Genomic DNA, 15512 nt, shown 5'->3' with positions numbered 1-15512 from the left:
GCTAAATTACAATCTCCGCTCTGCTACACAGTACAGATAATGTAGTAGCTGTTGCCTGCAGTCCTATGTAACACCACAGATAACACATTGTGCTAAATTACAATCTCAGCTCTGCTACACAGTACAGATAATGTGACAGACGTTACCTGCAGTCCTATGTAACACCACAGATAACACAGTGATAACTCTCTGAGCACAGATAATGTAGTAATGCTACCTGCAGTCCTATGTAACACTGCAGATAACACAGTGATAACTCTCTGAGTACAGATAATTGAGTAGTGTTACCTGCAGCCTATGTAACACCACAGATAGCACAGTGATAACTCTCTGATTACAGATAATGTAGTAGATGTTACCTGCAGTCCTATGTAACACCACAGATAACACAGTGATAACTCTCTGAGTACAGATAATGTAGTAGATGTTACCTGCAGTCCTATGTAACACCAGAGATAACACAGAGATAACTATCTATATACAGATAATGTAGTAGTGTTACCTGCAGTCCTATGTAACACCACAGATAACAGTGATAACTCTGATTACAGATAATGTAGTAGCTGTTGCCTGCAGTCCTATGTAACACCACAGATAACACATTGTGCTAAATTACAATCTCCGCTCTGCTACACAGTACAGATAATGTAGTAGCTGTTGCCTGCAGTCCTATGTAACACCACAGATAACACATTGTGCTAAATTACAATCTCAGCTCTGCTACACAGTACAGATAATGTGACAGACGTTACCTGCAGTCCTATGTAACACCACAGATAACACAGTGATAACTCTCTGAGCACAGATAATGTAGTAATGCTACCTGCAGTCCTATGTAACACTGCAGATAACACAGTGATAACGCGGAGTACAGATAATGTAGTAGATGTTACCTGCAGTCCTATGTAACACCACAGATAACACAGTGATAACTCTCTGAGTACAGATAATGTAGTAGATGTTACCTGCAGTCCTATGTAACACCACAGATAACACAGTGATAACTCTCTGAGTACAGATAATGTAGTAGATGTTACCTGCAGTCCTATGTAACACCACAGATAACACAGTGATAACTCTCTGAGTACAGATAATGTAGTAGATGTAAGAGACAAACACATGCAGAGACACAGACAGACAGAGACACACACACACACACACACACACACACACACACACACACACACTGTAACATATACACATACAAACACAGAGACACACATTACACACACAGACACTCACCATGTCTCCTTGCTGACAGCATCACAGGTCAGGACGGGCTGTGTGTGGGCGGAGCTTCCTCCTCTGCTTCTCGGCAGAGCACAGAGTAGAGGCAGAGCTGGGAGGCTGCAGCACGGGAGTGGACCTGTCCCCTGACCTGAGTCATCTGACCTCATGTCACTGACGTGAGGTCAGGTGACTGGACTGGTCCACTCCCTGGCCGTCACAGACCCCAGTCAGAACGCCGTAATGTCCTGGCTCTTCCTAAGCTGCTGCAGGTGTCCCACATACAGGGAGCCTATCAGCAGCGATCAGCTGCTCTTCGGCCCCCCCCTTCCCTACCACCGGGTTGCGCCCGGGGCACATGCCCCGCCTGCCCCCCCTAGCTACGCCCCTGCCTGTGGGACTTTCCCTATGACGTACTGAGGTCTTGATTGGATTACCTGCACCATGTGACGCTGTATACTTACGTATTTAAAGTCACACTGTTAGGCCTTATTCACACGAACGCGTCGCACGGACATATGTTAGGCTATTGGGACATTCAGACTGTCAGCGACTTTCACGCAGCGTGTGTCCGCTGCATGAAACTCACGACATATCCTATATTTGCCCGTGTTTCGCGCAGCACGCACCCATTGAAGTCATTGGGTGCGTGCAAATCGCACACGGAAGCCCTTCTGGGTGACGCGCGTAATTCGCGCTACAGCTGGTAAAGAAGTGACGGGAAACATAAAATCCCCTCCTTTACTGTGCCGTCACATAAAAAGGGAGCGTCATAATGATGCCGGCTGTGCGAAAATCATGCAGCCGCGCACCATATACACATGTCACATGGACCTTTTGCGCGCGCAAAACAGACACGTCCGTGTGAATAAGGCCTTAGACGCATTGTCAGGCTTGAGAAAGACCTTCCACTTATCACGGGGCGAAACTGTGCCATTTTTTACTGGATGTTTGACCAATAAAAGAATATATTGATTGAAATGTGGGCGACATGTGCTGCTGTCCACCATGCTTTTTCTTATTCATGGCTTGTCATGAACAAAAGAATGGCATTCCGAAGTTTATATCCGGTCGGTAAGATGGAGCGCAGTGAGGTATAATAATGATGCAATGGAGCGCAGTGCAGTATAATAATGAAGCGATGGAGCGCAGTGAGGTATAATAATGATGCAATGGAACGCAGTGCGGTATAATAATGATGTAATAGAGTGCAGTGCGGTATAATAATGATGCAATGGAGTGCAGTGCGGTATAATAATGATGTAATGGAGCGCAGTGCGGTATAATAATGATGTAATGGAATGCAGTGCGGTATAATAATGAAGCGATGGAGCGCAGTGAGGTATAATAATGATGCAATGGAACGCAGTGCGGTATAATAATGATGCGATGGAGCGCAGTGCGGTATAATAATGATGTGATGGAGCGCAGTGCAGTATAATAATGATGTAATAGAGCGCAGTGCGGTATAATAATGATGTAATGGAATGCAGTGCGGTATAATAATGAAGCGATGGAGCGCAGTGAGGTATAATAATGATGCAATGGAACGCAGTGCGGTATAATAATGATGCGATGGAGCGCAGTGCGGTATAATAATGATGCAATGGAACGCAGTGAGGTATAATAATGATGCAATGGAGCGCAGTGCGGTATAATAATGATGTGATGGAGCGCAGTGCGGTATAATAATGATGCGATGGAGCGCAGTGAGGTATAATAATGATGCAATGGAGCGCAGTGCGGTATAATAATGATGTGATGGAGCGCAGTGCGGTATAATAATGATGCAATGGAACGCAGTGAGGTATAATAATGATGCAATGGAACGCAGTGCGGCATAATAATGATGCAATGGAACGCAATGCGGTATAATAATGATGCAATGGAACGCAATGCGGTATAATAATGATGCAATGGAACGCAATGCGGTATAATAATGATGTGTTGGAGCGCAGTGAAGTATAATAATGATGTAATGGAGCGCAGTGCGGTATAATAATGATGTGTTGGAGCGCAGTGAGGTATAATAATGATGTAATGGAGCGCAGTGCGGTATAATCATGATGTAATAGAGCGCAGTGCGGTATAATAATGATGCAATGGAGCGCAGTGCAGTATAATAATGATGTGTTGGAGCACAGTGCGGTATAATAATGATGTAATAGAGCGCAGTGCGGTATAATAATGATGTAATAGAGCGCAGTGCGGTATAATAATGATGCAATGGAGCGCAGTGCAGTATAATAATGATGCAATGGAGCGCAGTGCGGTATAATAATGATGTAATAGAGCGCAGTGCGGTATAATAATGATGCAATGGAGCGCAGTGCAGTATAATGATGCAATGGAGTGCAGTGCGGTATAATAATGATGTAATGGAGCGCAGTGCGGTATAATAATGATGTGATGGAGCGCAGTGCGGTATAATAATGATGCAATGGAGCTCAGTGCAGTATAATAATGATGCAATGGAGCGCAGTGCGGTATAATAATGATGCAATGGAACGCAGTGCGGTATAATAATGATGCAATGGAGCGCAGTGCGGTATAATAATGATGCAATGGAACGCAATGCGGTATAATAATGATGCAATGGAGCGCAGTGCGGTATAATAATGATGCAATGGAACGCAATGCGGTATAATAATGATGTGTTGGAGCGCAGTGAAGTATAATAATGATGTAATGGAGCGCAGTGCGGTATAATAATGATGTGTTGGAGCGCAGTGAGGTATAATAATGATGTGATGGAGCGCAGTGCGGTATAATAATGATGTAATAGAGCGCAGTGCGGTATAATAATGATGCAATGGAGCGCAGTGCAGTATAATAATGATGTGTTGGAGCGCAGTGCGGTATAATAATGATGTAATAGAGCGCAGTGCGGTATAATAATGATGCAATGGAGCGCAGTGCAGTATAATAATGATGCAATGGAGCGCAGTGCGGTATAATAATGATGTAATAGAGCGCAGTGCGGTATAATAATGATGCAATGGAGCGCAGTGCAGTATAATAATGATGCAATGGAGCGCAGTGCGGTATAATAATGATGTAATGGAGCGCAGTGCGGTATAATAATGATGCAATGGAGCTCAGTGCGGTATAATAATGATGCGATGCAGCGCAGTGCGGTATAATAATGATGCAATGGAACGCAGTGCGGTATAATAATGATGCAATGGAACGCAATGAGGTATAATAATGATGCAATGGAGCGCAGTGAGGTATAATAATGATGCAATGGAGCGCAGTGAGGTATAATAATGAAGCAATGGAGCGCAGTGAGGTATAATAATGATGCAATTGAGCGCAGTGAGGTATAATAATGATGCAATGGAGCACAGTGCGGTATAATAATGAAGCAATGGAGCCCAGTGAGGTATAATAATGATGCAATGGAGCGCAGTGCGGTATAATAATGATGCGATGGAGCGCAGTGAGGTATAATAATGATGCAATGGAGCGCCTGTGCGGTATAATAATGATGTAATGGAGCGCAGTGCGGTATAATAATGAAGCGATGGAGCGCAGTGAGGTATAATAATGATGCAATGGAACGCAGTGAGGTATAATAATGATGCAATGGAACGCAGTGCGGTATAATAATGATGCAATGGAACGCAATGCGGTATAATAATGATGTGATGGAGCACAGTGCGGTATAATAATGATGTGATGGAGCGCAGTGCGGTATAATAATGATGTGATGGAGCGCAGTGCAGTATAATAATGATGCGATGGAGCGCAGTGAGGTATAATAATGATGCAATGGAACGCAGTGAGGTATAATAATGATGCAATGGAACGCAGTGCGGTATAATAATGATGCAATGGAACGCAATGCGGTATAATAATGATGCAATGGAACGCAATGCGGTATAATAATGATGTGTTGGAGCGCAGTGAGGTATAATAATGATGTAATGGAGCGCAGTGCAGTATAATAATGAAGCAGTGGAGCGCAGTGCAGTATAATAATGATGTGTTGGAGCGCAGTGCAGTATAATAATGATGCAATGGAGCGCAGTGCAGTATAATAATGATGCAATGGAGCGCAGTGCGGTATAATAATGATGTAATGGAGCGCAGTGTGGTATAATAATGATGCAATGGAGCTCAGTGCAGTATAATAATGATGCGATGGAGCGCAGTGCGGTATAATAATGATGCAATGGAATGCAGTGCGGTATAATAATGATGCAATGGAACGCAATGCGGTATAATAATGATGCAATGGAGCGCAGTGAGGTATAATAATGATGCAATGGAGCGCAGTGAGGTATAATAATGAAGCAATGGAGCGCAGTGAGGTATAATAATGATGCAATGGAGCGCAGTGAGGTATAATAATGATGCAATGGAGCGCAGTGAGGTGTAATAATGATGCAATGGAGCGCAGTGAGGTATAATAAGGATGCAATGGAGCGCAGTGCGGTATAATAATGATGCAATGGAACGCAGTGCGGTATAATAATGATGCAATGGAGCGCAGTGAGGTATAATAATTATGTGATGGAGCGCAGTGAGGTATAATAATGATGCAATGGAGCGCAGTGAGGTGTAATAATGATGCAATGGAATGCAGTGCGGTTTAATAATGATGCAATCGAGTGCAGTGCGGTATAATAATGATGCAATGGAGCGCAGTGCGGTATAATAATGATGCAATGGAGCGCAGTGAGGTGTAATAATGATGCAATGGAGCGCAGTGAGGTGTAATAATGATGCAATGTAATGCAGTGCGGTTTAATAATGATGCAATCGAGTGCAGTGCGGTATAATAATGATGCGATGGAGCACAGTGCGGTATAATAATGATGCAATGGAACACAGTATGGTATAATAATGATGCAATGGAGCGCAGTGAGGTATAATAATGATGCAATGGAGCGCAGTGATGTGCAATAATGATGGAATGGAACACAGTGAGGTATAATAATGATGCAATGGCGTGCAGTGCAGTATAATAATGATGTAATGGAGCGCAGAGCGGTATAACAATGATGCAATGGAGCACAGTGCGGTATAATAATGATGCAATGGAGCGCAGTGCGGTATAATAATGATGTAATGGAGCGCAGTGCGGTATAATAATGAAGCAATGGAGCGCAGTGCAGTATAATAATGTTGTGTTGGAGCGCAGTGCAGTATAATAATGATGCAATGGAGCGCAGTTCGGTATAATAATGATGTAATGGAGCGCAGTGCGGTATAATAATGATGCAATGGAGCTCAGTGCAGTATAATAATGATGCGATGGAGCGCAGTGCGGTATAATAATGATGCAATGGAACGCAGTGCGTTATAATAATGATGCAATGGAACGCAATGCGGTATAATAATGATGCAATGGAACGCAATGCGGTATAATAATGATGCAATGGAGCGCAGTGAGGTATAATAATGAAGCAACGGAGCGCAGTGAGGTATAATAATGATGCAATGGAGCGCAGTGAGGTATAATAATGATGCAATGGAGCGCAGTGAGGTATAATAATGATGCAATGGAGCGCAGTAAGGTGTAATAATGATGCAATGGAGCGCAGTGAGGTGTAATAATGATGCAATGGAGCGCAGTGAGGTATAATAATGATGCAATGGAGCGCAGTGAGGTATAATAATGATGCAATGGAACGCAATGCGGTATAATAATGATGCAATGGAGCGCAGTGAGGTATAATAATGATGTGATGGGGAGCAGTGAGGTATAATAATGATGCAATGGAGCGCAGTGCGGTATAATAATGATGCGATGGAGCGCAGTGAGGTATAATAATGATGCAATGGAGCGCCTGTGCGGTATAATAATGATGTAATGGAGCGCAGTGCGGTATAATAATGAAGCGATGGAGCGCAGTGAGGTATAATAATGATGCAATGGAACGCAGTGAGGTATAATAATGATGCAATGGAACGCAGTGCGGTATAATAATGATGCAATGGAACGCAATGCGGTATAATAATGATGTGATGGAGCACAGTGCGGTATAATAATGATGTGATGGAGCGCAGTGCGGTATAATAATGATGTGATGGAGCGCAGTGCAGTATAATAATGATGCGATGGAGCGCAGTGAGGTATAATAATGATGCAATGGAACGCAGTGAGGTATAATAATGATGCAATGGAACGCAGTGCGGTATAATAATGATGCAATGGAACGCAATGCGGTATAATAATGATGCAATGGAACGCAATGCGGTATAATAATGATGTGTTGGAGCGCAGTGAGGTATAATAATGATGTAATGGAGCGCAGTGCAGTATAATAATGAAGCAGTGGAGCGCAGTGCAGTATAATAATGATGTGTTGGAGCGCAGTGCAGTATAATAATGATGCAATGGAGCGCAGTGCAGTATAATAATGATGCAATGGAGCGCAGTGCGGTATAATAATGATGTAATGGAGCGCAGTGTGGTATAATAATGATGCAATGGAGCTCAGTGCAGTATAATAATGATGCGATGGAGCGCAGTGCGGTATAATAATGATGCAATGGAATGCAGTGCGGTATAATAATGATGCAATGGAACGCAATGCGGTATAATAATGATGCAATGGAGCGCAGTGAGGTATAATAATGATGCAATGGAGCGCAGTGAGGTATAATAATGAAGCAATGGAGCGCAGTGAGGTATAATAATGATGCAATGGAGCGCAGTGAGGTATAATAATGATGCAATGGAGCGCAGTGAGGTGTAATAATGATGCAATGGAGCGCAGTGAGGTATAATAAGGATGCAATGGAGCGCAGTGCGGTATAATAATGATGCAATGGAACGCAGTGCGGTATAATAATGATGCAATGGAGCGCAGTGAGGTATAATAATTATGTGATGGAGCGCAGTGAGGTATAATAATGATGCAATGGAGCGCAGTGAGGTGTAATAATGATGCAATGGAATGCAGTGCGGTTTAATAATGATGCAATCGAGTGCAGTGCGGTATAATAATGATGCAATGGAGCGCAGTGCGGTATAATAATGATGCAATGGAGCGCAGTGAGGTGTAATAATGATGCAATGGAGCGCAGTGAGGTGTAATAATGATGCAATGTAATGCAGTGCGGTTTAATAATGATGCAATCGAGTGCAGTGCGGTATAATAATGATGCGATGGAGCACAGTGCGGTATAATAATGATGCAATGGAACACAGTATGGTATAATAATGATGCAATGGAGCGCAGTGAGGTATAATAATGATGCAATGGAGCGCAGTGATGTGCAATAATGATGGAATGGAACACAGTGAGGTATAATAATGATGCAATGGCGTGCAGTGCAGTATAATAATGATGTAATGGAGCGCAGAGCGGTATAACAATGATGCAATGGAGCACAGTGCGGTATAATAATGATGCAATGGAGCGCAGTGCGGTATAATAATGATGTAATGGAGCGCAGTGCGGTATAATAATGAAGCAATGGAGCGCAGTGCAGTATAATAATGTTGTGTTGGAGCGCAGTGCAGTATAATAATGATGCAATGGAGCGCAGTTCGGTATAATAATGATGTAATGGAGCGCAGTGCGGTATAATAATGATGCAATGGAGCTCAGTGCAGTATAATAATGATGCGATGGAGCGCAGTGCGGTATAATAATGATGCAATGGAACGCAGTGCGTTATAATAATGATGCAATGGAACGCAATGCGGTATAATAATGATGCAATGGAACGCAATGCGGTATAATAATGATGCAATGGAGCGCAGTGAGGTATAATAATGAAGCAACGGAGCGCAGTGAGGTATAATAATGATGCAATGGAGCGCAGTGAGGTATAATAATGATGCAATGGAGCGCAGTGAGGTATAATAATGATGCAATGGAGCGCAGTAAGGTGTAATAATGATGCAATGGAGCGCAGTGAGGTGTAATAATGATGCAATGGAGCGCAGTGAGGTATAATAATGATGCAATGGAGCGCAGTGAGGTATAATAATGATGCAATGGAACGCAATGCGGTATAATAATGATGCAATGGAGCGCAGTGAGGTATAATAATGATGTGATGGGGAGCAGTGAGGTATAATAATGATGCAATGGAGCGCAGTGCGGTATAATAATGATGCGATGGAGCGCAGTGAGGTATAATAATGATGCAATGGAGCGCCTGTGCGGTATAATAATGATGTAATGGAGCGCAGTGCGGTATAATAATGAAGCGATGGAGCGCAGTGAGGTATAATAATGATGCAATGGAACGCAGTGAGGTATAATAATGATGCAATGGAACGCAGTGCGGTATAATAATGATGCAATGGAACGCAATGCGGTATAATAATGATGTGATGGAGCACAGTGCGGTATAATAATGATGTGATGGAGCGCAGTGCGGTATAATAATGATGTGATGGAGCGCAGTGCAGTATAATAATGATGCGATGGAGCGCAGTGAGGTATAATAATGATGCAATGGAACGCAGTGAGGTATAATAATGATGCAATGGAACGCAGTGCGGTATAATAATGATGCAATGGAACGCAATGCGGTATAATAATGATGCAATGGAACGCAATGCGGTATAATAATGATGTGTTGGAGCGCAGTGAGGTATAATAATGATGTAATGGAGCGCAGTGCAGTATAATAATGAAGCAGTGGAGCGCAGTGCAGTATAATAATGATGTGTTGGAGCGCAGTGCAGTATAATAATGATGCAATGGAGCGCAGTGCAGTATAATAATGATGCAATGGAGCGCAGTGCGGTATAATAATGATGTAATGGAGCGCAGTGTGGTATAATAATGATGCAATGGAGCTCAGTGCAGTATAATAATGATGCGATGGAGCGCAGTGCAGTATAATAATGATGCAATGGAATGCAGTGCGGTATAATAATGATGCAATGGAACGCAATGCGGTATAATAATGATGCAATGGAGCGCAGTGAGGTATAATAATGATGCAATGGAGCGCAGTGAGGTATAATAATGAAGCAATGGAGCGCAGTGAGGTATAATAATGATGCAATGGAGCGCAGTGAGGTATAATAATGATGCAATGGAGCGCAGTGAGGTGTAATAATGATGCAATGGAGCGCAGTGAGGTATAATAAGGATGCAATGGAGCGCAGTGCGGTATAATAATGATGCAATGGAACGCAGTGCGGTATAATAATGATGCAATGGAGCGCAGTGAGGTATAATAATTATGTGATGGAGCGCAGTGAGGTATAATAATGATGCAATGGAGCGCAGTGAGGTGTAATAATGATGCAATGGAATGCAGTGCGGTTTAATAATGATGCAATCGAGTGCAGTGCGGTATAATAATGATGCAATGGAGCGCAGTGCGGTATAATAATGATGCAATGGAGCGCAGTGAGGTGTAATAATGATGCAATGGAGCGCAGTGAGGTGTAATAATGATGCAATGTAATGCAGTGCGGTTTAATAATGATGCAATCGAGTGCAGTGCGGTATAATAATGATGCGATGGAGCACAGTGCGGTATAATAATGATGCAATGGAACACAGTATGGTATAATAATGATGCAATGGAGCGCAGTGAGGTATAATAATGATGCAATGGAGCGCAGTGATGTGCAATAATGATGGAATGGAACACAGTGAGGTATAATAATGATGCAATGGCGTGCAGTGCAGTATAATAATGATGTAATGGAGCGCAGAGCGGTATAACAATGATGCAATGGAGCACAGTGCGGTATAATAATGATGCAATGGAGCGCAGTGCGGTATAATAATGATGTAATGGAGCGCAGTGCGGTATAATAATGAAGCAATGGAGCGCAGTGCAGTATAATAATGTTGTGTTGGAGCGCAGTGCAGTATAATAATGATGCAATGGAGCGCAGTTCGGTATAATAATGATGTAATGGAGCGCAGTGCGGTATAATAATGATGCAATGGAGCTCAGTGCAGTATAATAATGATGCGATGGAGCGCAGTGCGGTATAATAATGATGCAATGGAACGCAGTGCGTTATAATAATGATGCAATGGAACGCAATGCGGTATAATAATGATGCAATGGAACGCAATGCGGTATAATAATGATGCAATGGAGCGCAGTGAGGTATAATAATGAAGCAACGGAGCGCAGTGAGGTATAATAATGATGCAATGGAGCGCAGTGAGGTATAATAATGATGCAATGGAGCGCAGTGAGGTATAATAATGATGCAATGGAGCGCAGTAAGGTGTAATAATGATGCAATGGAGCGCAGTGAGGTGTAATAATGATGCAATGGAGCGCAGTGAGGTATAATAATGATGCAATGGAGCGCAGTGAGGTATAATAATGATGCAATGGAACGCAATGCGGTATAATAATGATGCAATGGAGCGCAGTGAGGTATAATAATGATGTGATGGGGAGCAGTGAGGTATAATAATGATGCAATGGAGCGCAGTGAGGTGTAATAATGATGCAATGGAGCGCAGTGAGGTGTAATAATGATGTAATGGAGCGCAGTGCGGTAGAATAATAATGTAATGGAGCGCAGTGCGGTATAATAATGATGTGATGGAGCGCAGTGCGGGATAATAATGATGTAATGGAGCGCAGTGCGGTATAATAATGATGCAATGGAGCGCAGTGCGGTATAATAATGATGTGATGGAGCGCAGTGCGGTAGAATAATGATGTAATGGAGCGCAGTGCGGTATAATAATGATGTAATGGAGCGCAGTGCGCTAGAATAATGATGTAATGTAGCGCAGTACGATATAATAATGATGTAATGGAGCGCAGTGCGGTATAATAATGAAGTAATGGAGCGCAGTGCGGTAGAATAATGACGCAATGGAGCGCAGTGCGGTATAATAATGATGTAATGGAGCGCAGTGCGGTATAATAATGATGCAATGGAGCGCAGTGCGGTATAATAATGATGTGATGGAGCGCAGTGCGGTATAATAATGGTGTAATGGAGCGCAGTGCGGTATAATAATGATGTAATGGAGCGCAGTGCGGTATAATAATGATGCAATGGAGCGCAGTGCGGTATAATAATGATGCAATGGAGCGCAGTGAGGTGTAATAATGATGCAATGGAGCGCAGTGAGGTATAATAATGATGCAATGGAGCGCAGTGAGGTATAATAATGATGTGATGGAGAGCAGTGAGGTATAATAATTATGCAATGGAGCGCAGTGAGGTGTAATAATGATGCAATGGAGCGCAGTGACGTGTAATAATGATGTAATGGAGCGCAGTGCGGTAGAATAATGATGTAATGGAGCGCAGTGCGGTATAATAATGATGTGATGGAGCGCAGTGCGGTATAATAATGATGTAATGGAGCGCAGTGCGGTATAATAATGATGCAATGGAGCGCAGTGCGGTATAATAATGATGTGATGGAGCGCAGTGTGGTAGAATAATGATGTAATGGAGCGCAGTGCGGTATAATAATGATGTAATGGAGCGCAGTGCGCTAGAATAATGATGTAATGTAGCGCAGTACGATATAATAATGATGTAATGGAGCGCAGTGCGGTATAATAATGAAGTAATGGAGCGCAGTGCGGTAGAATAATGACGCAATGGAGCACAGTGCGGTATAATAATGATGTAATGGAGCGCAGTGCGGTATAATAATGATGCAATGGAGCGCAGTGCGGTATAATAATGATGTGATGGAGCGCAGTGCGGTATAATAATGGTGTAATGGAGCGCAGTGCGGTATAATAATGATGTAATGGAGCGCAGTGCGGTATAATAATGATGCAATGGAGCGCAGTGCGGTATAATAATGGTGTGATGGCGCGCAGTGCAGTATAATAATGATGCAATGGAGCGCAGTGCGGTATAATAATGATGCGATGGCGCGCAGTGCGGTATAATAATGATGCAATGGAGCGCAGTGAGGTATAATAATGATGCGATGGAGCGCAGTGCGGTATAATAATGATGTGATGGAGCGCAGTGCGGTATAATAATGATGTGATGGAGCGCAGTGCGGTATAATAATGATGTGATGGAGCGCAGTGCGGTATAATAATGATGTGATGGAGCGCAGTGCGGTATAATAATGATGTGATGGAGCGCAGTGCGGTATAATAATGATGCGATGGCGCGCAGTGCGGTATAATAATGATGTAATGGAGCGCAGTGCGGTATAGTAATGATGCGATGGAGCGCAGTGCGGTATAATAACGATGCGATGGAGCGCAGTGCGGTATAATAATGATGTAATGGAGCGCAGTGCGGTATAATAATGATGCGATGGCGCGCAGTGCGGTATAATAATGATGTGATGGAGCGCAGTGCGGTATAATAATGATGTAATGGAGCGCAGTGCGGTATAATAATGATGCGATGGCGCGCAGTGCGGTATAATAATGATGTGATGGAGCGCAGTGCGGTATAATAATGATGTAATGGAGCGCAGTGCGGTATAATAATGATGCGATGGCGCGCAGTGCGGTATAATAATGATGCGATGGAGCGCAGTGCGGTATAATAATGATGTAATGGAGCGCACCTTAATTATGGGATACTCCTATCATTCCGGGAGTTCCGCAGGACGTGTCACAGTATCAGGTAAGTTATAACATTTTCTTTATAATACTGTAACTTAGAAAAAGTTACATTGCCAAGTTCTATATTATAACTCGTGTTAAGGACATTGTGTCGATCTGACTATATTTGTAATTGATCATCACGACCGGATATAAACGTAGCGGTGACTGTAGTGAAGTGTCAGGGAAGGAAACAATATGAGCTATGACATCAAGACTAAAAACATGAAACATACGTTGGTCGGAACAAATACTGAATGAGTAAGCCCAACGTAATGTAGGCGCAGCCGTAATGAAGGGAGCGCATGACAAGGTGTTTGGGGTTTTAGGCTACCACGTTTGAGGCTATTTGTATAGGGATTTAGAGGGTTAAGTAAAGGGGCTGTTGGGCAAATGTATCTATATGTGGTGGGTGGAGTGTAATGTATATAAGTCCATGCGGGGAAGAGGCAGCTCTCTTTCCCGCTGGACAACAGGAGAAAAGATTTGTCCTGTCAGTGTAACTGTTTTAAAAAAAAAACGGTTCTACACTGACCTGTAATGGATGCGGCGATGGAGCTTACGATGGCCAGGATCCGGGATGCAGCGATGCTGCACGGTGCGGGCTGGCTGGATCAGCCGTTTGCCGGGGCTCTTCCTCCGTTTCAACGGCTGGAGTGGAGAGCGAGGGACGCAGCAGCGGGCGTTCCAGGCCTCCGGAGAGGCCTTCCCCAGAGGTAACACCTCGGTCTCGTCGGCGCCGAGGGAGCCCCTCCAGGGACCCTCCTCCTCCTCCAGGTCCTGAGCTATCGCCAGGCGCTGGGCCGCGGAGGTCCGGGAGGAATCCCATTAGGCGGGCGAGACTGGAGGTGACAGGAGGGGGGGGCCGCGGCCATCTTCCCGCCTCCTGTCTTCAACAACGAGACCGGATGCAGAGGCAGGACCGGATGTGGAGGCGGGACCGGAAGTAACGGCTCTCTCCAGCGCCGAGGTTCCGGGTGCCGGAGGAGCTCATCGAAAGGATGCATGGACGCCAGGCCCGACCTGCAGGAAGTGGCGGGCGGGCTCCAACTGGGGATTGAGATCGCCTCCTGCTGGAGCAGGTAGGCGTGCGGCGGCAGTGACCGAAAGTACCCGGGCCAGATATGTCAGTGACGCCGGGCCCCTTCCGGACGGGGGGGGGCAGCGGTCAGCTGTTTCCTCTGTGAGGGGTGAGATGGACGATTATGACAGCCCTGCAGACGGACTGGGAAGGCAGGGCTGTCATTCTAATTATGCCACGCCAGCAGCGGGTGGCAGGACCATGGACGGGCCGCGTTCTGCTGGGCCTAGGGCTTCATCTGCCGGAAGGTCGGGGATCTACGGGGAGCGTGGGGTGCAAGAGCACCGATCCCCAGGAACGTCCGGATCGATGCCGCGCTCATCTGGATCGGTGGATACGGCAGCTGGGAGGTCACCTCAGGGACGGCCGGGTGAGTCTACCACTGGTGTGGTGCCGGGGATGTTGTCTGTGTCGCAAATGCATTTGTTATTTAGAGGGATGCAGGAATATTTTGCTAGAGGTTTACCAGGTGTAGAGCAGTCGCCAGTGAGGCGAGTGTTAGTGCGGCTGCGGCAGTGATTGCGGTTGCTAGCGAGGCGAGTGCTAGTGCGGCTGCGGCAGGGATTGCGGTTGCTAGTGAAGTCGCGCCGGTTGCGGGTGTTGTAGTGGAAGTGGAGAAAGCGGTTGATTCGGCGGCTAGTACGTCTAAGAAAGTGGTGGAGGACGTGCGTTTGGCTGACGCTGCAAAGGGGGAAGTATA

The sequence above is a fragment of the Rhinoderma darwinii genome, chromosome 2, assembly GCF_050947455.1.
Source record: "Rhinoderma darwinii isolate aRhiDar2 chromosome 2, aRhiDar2.hap1, whole genome shotgun sequence".
In the NCBI taxonomy this organism is placed as follows: domain Eukaryota; kingdom Metazoa; phylum Chordata; class Amphibia; order Anura; family Rhinodermatidae; genus Rhinoderma; species Rhinoderma darwinii.
The sequence above is the reverse complement of the archived record's forward strand: the minus strand, read 5'-3'. Positions refer to the sequence as shown.